General features: G+C 40.1%; 1 protein-coding gene and 1 long non-coding RNA gene across 2 annotated transcripts in view; both read left to right on the top strand.

Annotated features, from left to right (window-relative positions):
• RSPH3 (radial spoke head 3) overlaps window positions 1-5943 on the top strand; it is a 28094-nt gene extending 22151 nt beyond the window's left edge. Inside the window, exon 9 of the mRNA XM_067542226.1 lies at window positions 4263-5943. The gene's annotated coding sequence lies outside the window, so the exon portion shown is untranslated. The remainder of the gene's footprint in view (window positions 1-4262) is intronic.
• Window positions 5944-12310: 6367 nt separating this feature from the next.
• Window positions 12311-13314, top strand: LOC137149006 (uncharacterized). The gene is made up of 2 exons (XR_010918646.1): window positions 12311-12462; window positions 13010-13314. It is a non-coding gene; the product is annotated as an uncharacterized lncRNA (long non-coding RNA).
• Window positions 13315-15228: the final 1914 nt, after the last annotated feature.

Here is a 15228-nt window from a genome sequence, read left to right as displayed (position 1 = left end):
CCCTTGACAAGGCAATTAGAATTTGTCAAGCAACAGAAGTCACCCAGTCCAGAATGAACCTTACGGAGGGTGGACAGTTCTGAGACAATGTAGGCATGATAAAGAATCCAAAATACCACAAGAAAAGAGACCTAAGGCAAAAAGGCACATAGAGCTCAAAGTTAGAGTCATGTATGAACAGCAGTACACAGAGCTACTACACATTGTAAAAACCAGCATAAGCCAGGACAGTGTATAGCATATGGGAAAAGATGCAAGAATTGCAACTGATTACATCACTTTGCAAGAGTTTGCAAGCACCAGCAGAGTGTGCACTGTGTGGACAAAGAAGACAACACCACCACTAGCTCAGATAAATTTTTCATAAGCGCAAAGGACACCATTGCAGTAAAAGATGAATTGACTGTGACCCCAAAAGCAAATGCAATATGAGTCAATTTTAAGTTGGACACTGGTGCTCAAGCCCATGTGTTTCCAGAAACAGTGATATTAGCACTTAAAGAAAAGCCACAGGTAGTCAAAAGTATACAGGTAAAACACGAGGCTTACATTAGTGTGCTTATGCCCACTAAAGAAATATGCAAACTAGATGTATGGATAAATAACTAACTGGAAGAGATACAATGTGTAATAATAGCAGGGTAAAGAGTACCCATTATTAGATTAAATGTGTTTCTAGCCATTGGTCTGATCAAGAGGGGCATGGGACCAAAACAATTGAGGAAGAGTTTGAGATTGTCTTCCAGGGCATAAGAAAGTTCTCAACAGAGTACAGAATAGAGCTGAAAGAGCCCAATTGCTCCATAATTCATGCCACTGGGAAAAGTCTCCTTACCTTAAGGCAGAGGCTAAAAGAGAAGCTGAATAAGTTCATTGCTCTGAGAATTGTAAAGCAAGTAGAGTATCAAGAGAGTGGATACACACATTCGTCATTGTAGAAGTAAGACAGAACCTTTTGTTTATGTATAGACCCAAAATAATTTGTTAAATATGTAAAAGGAACATTTCCTACTGCTATAATGGGAGAGATTTTGGGGGAGATGGCTGATACCACGTACTTTTCTATGCTAGATGTGTCAACAGGGTTTTGGCAGGTGCCCTTAGAAAAACAGAGCACATGTTTGTGCACATCCTTTGGGAGACACTATTTCCACATACTGCCATTTGGGTTGGGTTCAGTACCCAAGGTGTATCGCTGGAAGACACAAGATATTTATGATGGTATAGAGGATACTAAAGTTTAGATAAGTGACATTTTGATCTGGGGAGAAAAAGTAGAAGAGCATGACCAAAGACTTCAGGCAGTTCTAAGAAGACCAGAGCTGCTGGGCTAAAGCAAAGCAAACAAAAATATAGACTAATATAATGGAAATAACATACCTGAAAGATACATTAACACAGCAATATGTATAGGTAAATCACAGTAATGTTGAATGAGGACATCACCGACACATCTGTCCCAAGAGACCAGCAAACAGTACAAAGATTCCTTTGAATGGTGTACTAGGTAGGGAAATTTTTGCCTAATATAACTATTCATACCAGCAATCTGTGAGTGCTACTGTGCAAAGACATCCAATGGACATGGAATGCAAATCTTAATAGTGAGTTTGAGAAACTGAAGGAGATAATTAAAGAGGACTCAGTCGTGAGATATTATGACAGTAATCACAAAACTAAGTTGTTCATTGACACCTCCAGAAAGGGTGGTAGCGCAGTCCTCTTACAACAGTGTGGTCAAAACTGGAGACCAGTAGCTTATGCGTCATATGCACTAACAAAAACTGAGTGTCAATATACTCATATAAAGTAAGAGGCTTTGGCTTTAGTACATGGTTGTAAAAAGTTTCAGGTCTTTATTTATGGGAGTATTAGCTCATATTAACCATAAGCCACTTATTACTATTGCCAAAAAGGACTTGACAAACACCTTCCCCTACCCCCAAGAATACAGAAATTATTTTTTCAATTACAAATGTATGATTTGCAAATTGACTACAAAGGTTAAAGATAAAAGGGGGAAACACAGAGGTGACATCATTGCATGGATCTACTAAAGACCACCAAATCAGGAAGAGGTGGTGTATGAGGCATTTTTAGAACAAATAACAGAAATATCCAAAACACAAGTTCTGATAGTAATGCAGGAATTTAACTACCCAGACATCTGTTGGAAAAATGATACAGTAAAAAATAAAATTTCCAAAAAGTCCTTCAAGGCAACTTTTTGTTTCAGAAAGTGGAGGAAATAACCAGGGGGATAACCATTTTAGATTTGATTGTGACCAACAGGCAGGAATTAGTTGAAGGTGGAAGGCAGTTTGGGTGAAAGTGATCATGAAATCTAAGGACAGGAAAGAAGGAGTGAGAGCAGCAGAATAAGGATAATTGACTTCCGAAAAGCAGACTGTAATGAACTGAGAGAACTGGTTTGTAAGGTCCCATGGGAAGAAAAAAAAATCTAAGGAATAAAGGAGTTCAGGAGAGCTGGCAGTTTCTCAAGGAGATAATATTACATGCACAACTGTAAACTATCCTGGTGCGAAGAAAAGATTGGACGAATAGTAAGATGCCAAAATGCTCCATCAGAAGCTTTTTAATGAGCTGAAAATTGAAAAGGAATCCTACAAAAAAAAAATTGGATATGTGGATGAATTGCTAAGGAGGAGTTCAAAAGTATAGCACAAGAATGAAGGGACAAAATCAGAAAGGCTAAGGCACAAAATGAATTACACCTAGCAAGGGACATAAAAGGCAATAAGAAGATATTCTTTAAATACATTAGGAGCAAGAAAAAGATGAAGGAAAGTCTAGATCCTCTACTTAGCGGGCAAGGAGAGCTAATAATGGATGACATCAAGGTGTTTAATGCCTATTTTGCTTCAATCTTCACTAAAAAGGTTAGGTATTCAACACAATTAATATTAACAACTAGCAATAGGGAAAGGACAAGTTAAAGACTATTTAGATAAATTAGATTATTTCCAGTCAGCAGGGCCTGATGAAATTCATCCTAGGGTACTTAAGGAACTAGCTGAAGCAAACTCAGAACTGTTAGCAATTATCTTTAAGAATTTATTGGAGGATGTGTGAGGTCCCAGAGGACTGAATAAAGGCAAATACAGTACCTATCTTTTTAAAAGGGAAACAAAGAGGATGCAGGGAATTATAGACCAATCAGCCTAACTTTGATACCTGGAAAGATACTGAAAAAATTATTAAACCATCAGTTTGTAAGTGCCTACTGAATAGGGTTATAAAAAATAGCTAGCATGGATTTGTCAAGAACAAAGCATGCCCAAAACAACCTAATTTCCTTCTTTGACAGGGTTACTGGCCTAGTGAGTAGTAGGAAGCAGTAAGTATTATATGTCTTCATTTTTAGTAAGACTTTTGATGCAGTCCCACATGACATTCTCATAAGCAAACTAGGGAAATGTGGTCTAGATGAAGTAACTATAAATTGGGTGCACAGCCAGTTGAAAGAATACATTCAAAGAGTAGTTATCAATGGTTCACTGTCAAAGTGGGAAAGCACAACTAGTGGGGTCCTGCAGGGATCAAGCCTGGTTCTGGTACTATTCAATATTGTAATTAATGACTTGAATAATGGAGTGGAGAGTATGCCTATAAACTTTGCAGATGACTTTAAGATGAGAGGGCTTGCAAGCACTTTGGAGGACAGGATTAGAATTCAAAACAAACTTGACAAATTAAAGAATTGGTATGAATACAACAAAATGAAATTTAGCAAAGATAAGTGCAAAGTACTTCACTTAGGAAGAAAGACTCAAACGTGCATGTACAAAATGGGGAATAACTGGGTAGGTGGTAATACTGCTGAAAAGAATCTGGGTGCAATAGTGGATCACAAATTGACTATGAGTCAACAATGTGATGTAGCTGGAAAAAAGGCTAATATTCTGGGGTGAATCAACAGAAATGTCATATGTAAGACATAGGAGGTAATTGTCCTGCTCTACTCAGCACTGGTGAGGCCTCAGCTGGAGTACTGTGTCCAAATCTGAGTGCCACACTTTAGGAAAGATGTGGATAACTTGAAGAGAGTCCAGAGGAGAGCAACAAAAACAATAAAAGGTTTAAAAAATGGTACCATTTCCTAACTTCATGGGGAGGTTGAGGCTTAGTTCATTAAAATTTGTAAATTATTTTTAGATTCTTGGAAATCTAACATTGGAATATTATATGTCGGTGCAAAGTATAATCTATTATTAAATGTGACTTTTATAATATTTTTACAGGGGACTTACTATAGCTAAGAAGATTGTTCTTGATCATTTGTGAAAAGAAGATTTAATTTGTTTAGGAAATTGTCCCAAGAAGGAAGCAATAAACTGAAGATTTTTATTTTTGAAATTTTTTTAACAGGCTCTATGCTTTATTTCCTATAATATTTACTTAAAGGAAGAGTGTCTGCATGGTTATACTTAAAAATAGTTTGTAGTATTAATCCTTTATATACTTGGATTACTGTAAAAAGAGTTAATGAATTCAACTATATGCATTGCAGTAATATAGGAATATTGGCTTAAGAAAGTTTATAATGCCCTTTTTTTTAAGAAATCCAAAGCAAGCATCCATTGCAGATATATTACATCTTATCCTTGAAGTCATTTCTGCATTTGCCCTGTTAGTTAATAAATCCTGAAGTGTGTACATGCATATGCATGTGAAGAAAATAAAGCAAGTTCACTCAACTCCAAAAAGACGTATTGCCAACTTCAGTTCAAAAGAATGGCATTTTAAAAAAAGAAATGTGACTGAGTGTGCTTGTTTATGGTATTGCAAAACTCACAAATTATCAGTAATGTTAGACTGAGGTGTTTCTCTACCCAGCAGTGCTTGTTTTTTTTCCCCTTTAATGAGACTTGAAAATAATTTTGGAAAGTTAAGAAAATTGCAATCTGTCCATTTTTCCTAGAAGGTCAATTGTATGGTACAGTGACATTTCTGATTAATTAGCATTTGTGAATACAATGTAAGCTTGTAATCATATTTATACTTTTCAGATTGTATTGATGAAAAAAATGTCATGGTGATAAAATGTTGCAAAAATTCTCCTACGGTAAAACTTCCATAGTGCAATATAACAAGAGTATTCATTCTCTTTGATCCTGAAGTGTGGAATGATAAGTGTTCTGTTATCAACTGCTAATAGTACTGTTACTGCCCAGTGTTTAATATAAACCAGATTCTATTCTATTCAAATACAATATTGGTTTAATGATAACCACAGAATGAATCTTAAAAAATTCACATAATGAAAAACATCTCAACACCTGTATATGCTATATTTAAAGTTTAAAAAAAAAAAAAAAAAAAAAGATAATAGCATCCATTTCTGATTCTCCTCTTTTGAGTGGTCGTAGTGTGGAAAAGGGACATAATTTGTCATGGCAGCCAGCCAGCCTTCTCTGTTTAAATGAGAATGTTCTAAGTTAACCCTTTCTAGGAAGAATACGGACATGTAAAAACTTGCTTTCCACAAACACGTGTCAATAAAATATCATTGAACTTTAATACAAAAAGTGCATGATTATGGCTCAAATAAATTCATCTGAACATTTAAATGAATAGGGTTTTTTAACACTATTTGCCCAGTTCTAGTGACTATGCATCTTCAGTTGACTGATTAGGCATTAGGGAGATTCTACTACATTTCCTTTTCTCTGGCCCAAATATCCATAACCAATAGTCTTAGAAATATGCAGAAGGGGACCGTTAAGAGCTAGCAGTTTGGTAAAGGCCATTCTGGAAGGTTACTGTTTATTCAACGAAATGTCTAGCTCCTTATCCTACTGTGCAAGGCTCATTCAAATACTTCTTAAAACTTGCTTCTTCGAAGAGGTCCACAAATGCTGATCCACACCAGTAAAATGCCGCTGTCTTTTCCAAATAGCTAACTGGCACCATCGGCCACATTTCCTGGTCCCCTTTTGTTGTTGTTCTATCACTGACTATTTAAAATTTTGCCTCTTTTACACATGCCAAGTAGCATCACAGGCCCAGATTCCACAAGATTATCTACAAGAGCAGACGTGGCCCCACAGAGGTCAACTTGTACATTTGTTGCCTTATTGCATGAGTGGTCCCGTTAAAATGAATGGGACTACTTGTGGTGCAAGGTGAGTAAGGGTGGCAAAATCAGGCTCTGAAGATATGATCCAAAGCCCACCAAAGTCAGTGGAAATTTTTTCATTGACTTCATGAACTTTGGATCGGGTCCCTACAGTGTCCCTTATCTTACGCAGGGCCAAGCATGATGTCGGCACTTAAGTAGTAATAATCAGAATATACAATAAGCATTTAACTTAACAGGACAAATACTCCTTGTTCTATTATGTCCAGTGCCCCAAAAGCTGTTGATTTTGGAGCTGATGGAACTAGGGGGGTCAGTCTCAAAACTAGGGGTTGGTGCCAATATACATTTTTGTGAAATGCTGCAAGAGAAACACTTTGAAGCTTGAAAATACAATTTCTTTCGCTACTAATTTTGTTCCCGTTTGTAATAAAAATATGTTGAACAAGCTAAGATCCACAGATATGTATGGGTAAAATAGACTGCAGAAGTTAATGGGTAAGGTAACACGAAGTTTAAAAAACCCTGGAAGCAAAGTGGTTGCGGTTAGTAACACCCAATATTTTTTAAAATGTGGCTACTGTGTTGAGGACGAGGTAGAACACTGTGCTATTACACACATGGTAGCATCTCTACTAAGAGACAAGGGCAGTTATAACAGCAGAGCAACACTAATTCAAACACATACTTGAAGCATGAAAAGTCTATACATGCACACCATTTGCAGTGAGCCCTCTGTATCCATTGGGACACGTTCATTTATGTAATTGCTACATTTTATTATTCATTTTATAAGGTTTCAGTGGTTTTGAAGGGGTTGATCCTGAATTCCTTACTCAAACCAAACTCCCCTTGGGATCAGCCCATAGATTAGTTTATTATTGCACTGGCACATTACCACTATTAAAGTCTGCCAGTGTTTCCATTATAAACCCCTACTTTAGAGGTTCATAATTTAGCAATAAAATGTCACGTTGTGGACTTAAATTTAGCATAGCAAAACTCAGTCCAGGAGCAAAATTTGTTACAGTTATGTACAATTATTTTGTATAAGACTTAATTAAATGTTTTTAATTAACTTACTTTAAAAAGGATTATTTTTTGGATTGGGAATATGATATGTATACTGAACTGCTGAAACAGGCTACTGCTAGGAGGATAACAAAGAGAGACTCTGCACTAACCCATAGCAATATTCACAAGTCACAACACAAGTGGAGGACAGTGGTAACTGACAGCCTTCTAATACCATTGTACCGGGGAAAATACCAGGAGACAGACTACAAAGAAAGAAATATGACTAGTCCTTTAAAAAATCTGGAGAGAAAGACATAGGAATCCATAACCAGTTAGGGAATTCTCATTTGTTTGTGTCTAAATGCTGACTTAAAATATTATGTCTATTAACTGAATGGATATGGGAGCAGAAATGCATGTGACAGGAAAACCAGGTCACTGCCAATATGTATGAGTGGGTACATGTGAATGATTGTTTCTTCTTTTTGCTTGCCAGCAGACTTTCTTTTGTTTTTCTGGTGTGTGCTGGAGTACTCCTGAAACATGCAAGTTACCCTTTCCCCTTTCAAGAGTAAAGGAAATGTTTAAAAGACTCCATACCTTATCAGAGGATATTTCAGTTTAGAAATGGTTTGTGCTTTCTGGGGGAAATACATTTTTATAGCTAGCCAATTATTTATGTTGTTTTGAATAATTCCAAGGGGCTGGTAGAGAATGTAATTAATGGTGTGTGGTTAAGGGAATTTTATTGTATTTGTTGTAAATTTTGAATTTGTTATGCAAAAACAGTCAGTGACAGCTGCAGTTCCAGACTTCTTATATCTGGGATGGTAGTATGAACTTTCAGCCCATGGCCTTTTGGGTAGGATTACCATATGTCCATTTCCCAAACATAACCTTTTTTGATCCTCTGCCCTCTGTCCCAGCAGATTTTTCAAATAAAAGGAAGTGTCCAGGATTTTTGTGGAGCAGACTTACAGCACAGAAAGAGATGTCTCAGTGCTCCAATTGGTTCTTACCCTGCAGCCACAGCTGCCGGATCCAGCCCACTCAAGCCCCAGCTCCCAGCCCTAAGGAGGGGGAGAAGCTTGCATGGAGGCACTGATTGATGGGCTGCCACCCTGACAGGGAGCAATTCTGGCCCCACCTCCAGAGTGAGACTGCAGGTATCTCCTCCAAGTACCCCTCCCAGTACTCTCATACCCCTTCAGCACCCCACAAATTCTCCTCCCAGTACACACACATGCCCCTCCAGCACTCCCAGGTACCCCCTCCCAGTACACCCAACCCTCCACTACCCCCCACATATTCCCTCCAGCACCCACCCCAATACGCCTCACAGTACATACACACCTCTCCAGCACTCCCCACCTGTAACCTCCCCTCCAGTCCCTCTCCCCCTTGGCAGTATCTGTTTTTGGGAACCTGAAAGCTGCTAACCCTACTTTTGGGAAATGTAGTTTAATACTATTTATTTGTGTTGTGGTAGTGCCTACAAGCTCCATCATGGCCCAGGACCCGACTATACTAGGTGCTGTACAAACACAGAACAAAAAGAATCCATGCCCCCAAAGAGTTTAAAATCTAAATATAACACAAGAGACAACAGGTGGTTACAGATTGATAAAATGGAGCAGAAGGAAATTATGACACAATGTGTAAATCATATGGCCATTTAGTTGCAGGCATTGCTGTTTATGATTGGTTAAAGAATGTGAAAGTAATTTCTGAACTAAATTATGATTGCTCCATGTCTATCATCTACCATTCAGGAAATAAATAGCAAAACCATGAAAAATATAAGATGAATTTATATTTAAAGGAAACACTCCACAATGTTTTGTTCAGAGTATAAAATCATTGGATTACAGTATATGATCCTTTGCAGGATTATTTCTGAAACAAGGAACAAAGTGCATTCTTTATGACTTCATAAGGAATGTCCTTTAAAATAAAAGAATGGCCAGACATACCAGAGGAAGTACCTGATATGATAGTATGTTGGTGAGGACTCGAAGTAGCTAGAGTGATAAGAATACATGTAACTTAATTGGATAGCTAGAGACTAAGCATAGAAGATGATTCGGATCCTTTTGGAGGAGGGATTATTGGCATTTTCACCCATAAAGAGGGCTGATTTCAACAGCCAGGGAGGTAATGAATTGGTACAAATAGTAAACTTACTGAATCTTTAGAACTGGAAGACTGAGCAATAAAATCCTACTTCTGCAAGGGCTCTGCCTGGGATCAGAGGTGCACCCACTCAGTGCAGGGCAGGGTGGGGGGTTTTGTAATTAATCCAAATGAAACCACTTTTTGGTACCATCAGAATTAAAATTAATGGGAGAGTAGAAGAGGAATAAAATAATGCAAATAAGCCTTTTCACTGCATTTCCTTCTCTATTAACATACAGTGTTGATACATATACAGATTTAGGTTTCACAGAGATAAAAGTTGCCAGGGAACGATGTTTACTTCAAGACATGGCATCGGTTACCCTTAAGAGGATTTTTTTTTAAAACCACTTTAAGGGAAGAAAGACTAAAATTAGCCGGAATAAGTCATCTTGCCCATGAGAAAAAATGAATCAGGGCATGAACCAAAATGCAGCCAGTTTCTGCAAATCTGGGACCTTCACGTCCCCATCATTCCAAGGCGGGAACTAGCACGAGCGGGATGAGGGCTGTGCTTCCAATTAACCACTGGTGATTGTGTCGGGGTTACTCACATAGTAACACACTGTTATGGCCAGAGTTTGCAGTTCCACGCCATGACGTCCGGCCTGGGGCGCTGGCTTATTTTAAGGGCTTGCGTTCCACGTGAATGCAAAGAAAACCCAGGGAAGCTTCAGAAGAAACAGCAATAGGTCACCCTCACCCTCACCCCACCAAGTAGGGACTGGGAGAGGCACCCATGCCCAGCCGCTGACGCACGTCTCTGCTAGCGAGCTCGCCGAAAGAGCCAGGGCAGTGACTCAAGCGCTGCTATTTATATTGCGCTATTTTAATCGCGTTCGCTCATTGGCCGCCCCGCCTTGGTGACGGCACAATCGCACCTAGGGCAAAGTTCCACTCCCCTCCCGCCTCAAGAGAGCGAAACGCGATGGGGACAGGCGGTGCCTTGGGAGCGGCACGAGCTCCAGCAAGCGCGGTCACGGTGGCGTCTGCGCCTGCGTGAGAGCAAAGCTCGCTCCGGCGGGGTTGGGAGGGGAGGGGAGGGGAGGGGAGGGGCACTGGTGACTGCGGGTCTCGACTCCCGGGAAATCAGGTGCTGCTTCTCCAGGCTGCAGAAGAATCAGGGGTTGTGGGGTTCGTGTAAAGTGAGGAGGTCCCGATCCTGTGCAGCTCCAGCAGCAGCCCTGGCCGGGCTACCCTAATATTGCATCCTTCTCAATAGCAGTATTAATAACTAACAAAGGGTGGCTGGTGGGAGAGTCTCAGGAACAACAACACAGAGAGGGAGAAAGAGGATCCTTTATTCCCTGCCAACAGGAAATTGGCTTTACTACAGAAGCCAAGTGTACAGTGTAAAATATACAGCCACAGAGGGTTAGAAGTGCAGCGGTTATGTAGATGTGCGGAGGTGCTCAGATACCTCAGGGTAACGACTTGAGTAGAAATACAGACAGAGAGGCCCTAGCTACACTGAGAACATTCTTTGAAAAAATTTCCCACTGCTATCACTATTTCAGCCCCCCAGGAAAGAGCAATATTGGGAGCCCTAGTGCAGACAGTACACTGGCTGCTTACCAGTGTTTTAAGTATCGTCCTACCAAGTACTAGTGAAGTCAATTAGAGTTTTGTCATTGATGTCACTGGGGCCAGGATATCACCTCATGTCATCTAATCCTGCAAAAGGCAGGTCTAATCAGCATGTTGCTCAAAATGAGTGGTTCCACCAGAGGAACCCTGCTTTAGAGGGAAGTGAACCCATGTTAGGAAAAATGAGACATTTTGTCTGGACCATAAATTGATAGATTTCCAGACAGCGCAGGTTGCAGTAGCACCGGGACACAGTTTTGTCACGGTTTCTGTTACAAACAGATTTGATGGAGATGTCCTTAGAAACTTCATTTGAGCAGGGAGAACCTGTTTGCTTTTATAGAAAGGGCATAGTCACTCCAGCATCATGTTCTTTGTAACAACAAAGGGCCAAATTCACCACTGGCTTACACCAATAAAGGGTGGTGGAACACCCTGATGGCAGGAAGCACACAGGGAGGAGTGGAAGACTGGAACAGGTTACAACAACATAAAGCAGCCACAATTTCACTTTCAGGGATAAAAGCATAAGGGATCGATCCGGTTGTAAAAGAGGGCTATGGCAGCCAGAAAGGGGACATGGCCAGAGTGGCCAAGAAGTCTACTGATGCAGCAGCTCATCACAGAGGGTCCTACCAGAATAGCTCCTGTGATACTGTTCCACACACAACTCAGCAGAGCTCTGACACAAGCTATATCACCCCTATGGAGGATAGCCAGTGTATCTACATTTTGAGTGCAATGAGGCAGGAGGGCGGGTCTCTACACCAGCCAACACCAGCTTTGCTGAATTTGGCCACAAGACAGGAAAATTCTCACTAATCATCAGTCTACAGAAGTATGCTTTCTACAAAGCCCTATTAATCAGGTCATTTAAGATTTATGGTTGGCATATAACTTAGACAATTTAAAAAATGACAGTAGGCCAACTATGATAGCCAAAAGTAGCCTCAGTGGCTACTGGCCCATAAAAAATCTGGCATTTTTATGCTCTGTAATTGCAGAAACTATTTGCAATTCCAGTGATGAAAAGTGTCTTCAGCTACTGCAATGCCTCCTTTAGAGATGAGTCCTCTCTACAGCTGGTCTGGTTACTATACCAGTTACTATGCCCTTGAGACTAATGTCAGAAGACTCCACTGAGCATGCTCAAAGAGGACTATCTCCTGATATCACTTACACAGATTAAATCAGGGTAATGCCACTAAAGTTAATGCCAGTTACATCAATGTGCTGTGAAAGGGGAATCTGAATCAGAGTTCCCGCAGTTTTAATGTGGGAATGGATTCTTCTCCATTTGATCAAATGCCAGTCAGATGGGCCATCATTTTAGCAAGGCCACAGTCCCAGGTGTTTGGGCTCTTCTGTGGTTGACAAGACCATTATAAGGATCCCCAGGAGAGTTATTTGCTTCCCTTAAGATCAATGGAAATCATGATCAGTGGCATTCCCAGATGTTATTCTCAATAACATGACAGTCAGGCCAAGTGGAGTCAGAACTCTACCTTGGAGGAGAGGGCAGTATGGAATTCCTAATGTTTTCTGCAGCCATTTAAATCAAAGATTATCCCCTTGACAGCCAGGTAAAAAATACTCCAGCCTAGATTTGGTGTAACTTCCCTTTACTGACCAGCTGGATGGGGAACAAGTAACACAGCATTGTGTACTGTGGTATTGTTACCCCTTCTTGATCTGAGTGCTAGTCAAAGTTCAGGACCTTGTGGGTTGTTCCAGATAGGAGTAGAAATTGATGATGGAGGCTGGTATTTTCTCTGATGCAGTCTTGTTTATTTACTAGGAATGTACAAAGTCCTACTTCTCCGAATACAGGATGAATCAAAAACAAGAGATGGCTTTTTTGCCTGCAGCACTAAGCCTCTTTACCCAGCACCAGGTCCAAAAGCCCTCTCTAGCTTATTTTAGGATCATACATATTTGTTCAGGCTGACCCTCTGCCTGTCTGAGTCTCTCATTTGTGTACACCAACTTGTTTTTCCACAAACTAAGGCTATGTCTATATTACAGAGCCTATGCCAGCATAGTTGTGTCACCATAGCTAAGCCAGCATAGTCCTCTACACTAGATACAGCTCGCACTGACCTGACTGAAGTAATTTTTGTGTCTGCGTAGGAACTCCAACTTCCTGAACAACATTAGCTACAGCAGCAGAAGCCCTACTCCACTGACATAACTGCATCAACACTGGGGATTTTGTTGGCATAGGCTGTCCATCAGAGGTGTGTTTTTTCTCATACCCCTGACCAATGTAGCTCTGCCAAAATAACATCTAGGTGTAGATGAAGCTGCAGACACAGACACCTAGTCAGAACAATGCCCAGTGGAAACCTTCATCCACATGATGCTAGTTTCTGGGCAGATTCCATTATACCTTGTTTTATGAGTGGCTACTTGAATTTAGCTATCTCTCACAGCAATTTTAAATGACAGATACTTACACGCCCATCTGTTTCAATGAGGTTTTAACTCAACCCATAACAAAGTTAAACCCAGCTCAGAACAGTATGTCTGCACTGAAGTTGGGAGGCCCAAATGCAGCATGTATAGGCATACCTGAACTAGCTTTGACTGAGCTAGCTCACTAAAAATAACAATGTAGTTTCAGCAGCATGGGCTAGCCGGCTGAGTCTAGTCCTGTTCAGGACCCTAGATACATAGCTCAGGCAGCTAGCCCATCCCACTGTGGCTACACTGCTATTTTCAGTGCGCTAGCTGGATCAAAGCTAGCTCTGGTGTACCTGCATGTGCTGTCCTGATTACAGATAGACATGCCATATGTGAGAGCTCATGTGTACGAGCAATTCATCTTGTAGAGAGTGGTGAAACTTTTGCCTGTGCAACCAGGATCTACATCCTTCCAGACCTCATGCATCCAAAAAAGCCACAGATACTTTCTTCCAGATACTAGTGTTCTTACATGTTAAAACAGATTTGACTGGGTAGAAGGACTTCTTATGTTCTGCTTAGTAGTGGACTTGGTGAAATATTCATTAGCTGGATTCAGGCAAATTACTAAAGGGGGTCCAAATCCATCCCTGGTTTAAATGCTTTTGAAATCAATGGAGTTACAATACAGTGTATGAGCCTGGAGTGATCTGTTACTTTTTGCCCTATCTCTGCCAAATTCCAATAGCTATTTTGTTATTCCTTAGGGAATATATACACAAAATTACTGGATTACCATAAATTAGATATGTATTCTGGTTGTTGATCTGTTATTTCTTACTGATTCCCAGACATCTGTTCTGGCTGTAATTCTCTCATAACCCAATTTAGAGATTTATCATGGTTTAAACATACTTACTCTACTTTGGAAGCTCTATTGAAAAAAATAGAGAAAAAATGCATTTTCCAGCAACAACCATTTAATCTGTTAAAAGGAAGTTTTCTTCATGTGGGGCTGTTGATTTTCATTTTCATAAATCCATAGCAAATATATTAATTCTCCCTCATTCAGAGCCTGATCAAAAGCCCATTCAAGTCAATGGGAGCCTTTCCATTAACTTCAGTAGTCTTTAAACAGACCCTCAGTGCATCAAAGTGGATCTTTGTAACAGGATGTATCTCTGAGTGCTCTTCAGAGGTCTGGGGATTAGTTGAAAGCACAGTTCATTGATATGCAGTTTAACCATGTATCTCATATCCTGCATCTTGTTTAGCTCTATCCATCAAAAACAACATTGAAATCCAGTTCGATGATAATCTGAATTTCATACATTTTCAGAGGATTGGGTATTTGGGATTTCCTGATTTCTGGTCTGCTTGCTAGGAAGCATCAAGACAGCATTGATCCTAAGTATCTAGGAGTGATGCTGAAGAGGACGACAATTTACAAGAGCATGAGCTTCAGACCTGTGGAATACAGGGGCCATGCAATATTGAAGCTCCCATTGCAACCTTACAAGTTTCAGTTATCAGAAATTCAGGAAATCGGGATTGTATTTTAATAGTGAAAGGAAGGGGGCCTCTAATCCTAATTAACACTTTACAATTTGAATTGTCAACTAAAATCTCATAGGACTTTGTATTCAGAGGCAAGAAATTTAATTATATAAACTCTTTTATTCACCACTATTCACTTCTACCTATAACTGGAAAGTTGTCCATGACTCTCAGCCTGATCTATATCCCACTGAAGTCAGAGAGAGTCTTTCCATTCACTTCAGTGGGATTTGGATCAGGCCCTATATCAGGGCAAATATGTATATCACTACAGAGTCTGTTAGAAGTAGGGATAGCGGTAGTGGTGGTTTGTGTGTTTTTCTGTCTCCTACATGCCAGAATAGCTGCCTGGGATGCAAACAATTTCAACTAGAATACAATTACAACTC

This window comes from Emydura macquarii, unplaced genomic scaffold, assembly GCF_026122565.2.
Source record: "Emydura macquarii macquarii isolate MOO-44397 ecotype Brisbane River unplaced genomic scaffold, CSIRO-AGI_Emac_v2 contig_705, whole genome shotgun sequence".
Lineage (NCBI taxonomy): Eukaryota > Metazoa > Chordata > Testudines > Chelidae > Emydura > Emydura macquarii.
The sequence above is the reverse complement of the archived record's forward strand: the minus strand, read 5'-3'. Positions and strand labels throughout refer to the sequence as shown.